The sequence below is a fragment of the Sapajus apella genome, unplaced genomic scaffold (assembly GCF_009761245.1).
Source record: "Sapajus apella isolate SASKATOON/1434 unplaced genomic scaffold, GSC_monkey_1.0 scaffold82, whole genome shotgun sequence".
NCBI classification, from domain to species: domain Eukaryota; kingdom Metazoa; phylum Chordata; class Mammalia; order Primates; family Cebidae; genus Sapajus; species Sapajus apella.
Genome location: NW_022437022.1, coordinates 7225934 through 7226310, shown reverse-complemented (window position 1 = coordinate 7226310; position 377 = coordinate 7225934).

Sequence of the window (377 nt, the reverse complement as noted above, 5' to 3'; positions counted from 1 at the left end):
GGCCCAGTAGCTCACACTTGTAATACCAGCACTTTGGGAGACTGAGGCGGATGGATCAGGAGGTCAGGAGTTCAAGGCCAGCCTAGTCAATATGGTGAAACCCCGTCTCTATTAAAAACACAAAAAATTAGCCGTGCATGGTGGTGAGCACCTGTAATCCCAGCTACTCAGGAGGCTAAGGCAGGAGAATCACTTGAAACCAAGAGGCAGAGGTTGTAGTGAGCCAAGATCACGCCACTGCACTCCACCCCAAGCAGCAGTGTGAGACTCCATCTCAAAAAAAAAAAAAGATAGACCAGAGGGCCCCAGCAGCAGGGCAGACATATGTATCGCATGCCTCACTACTCACTTGCCCTGACCCCTGAGTTTCACCCCTG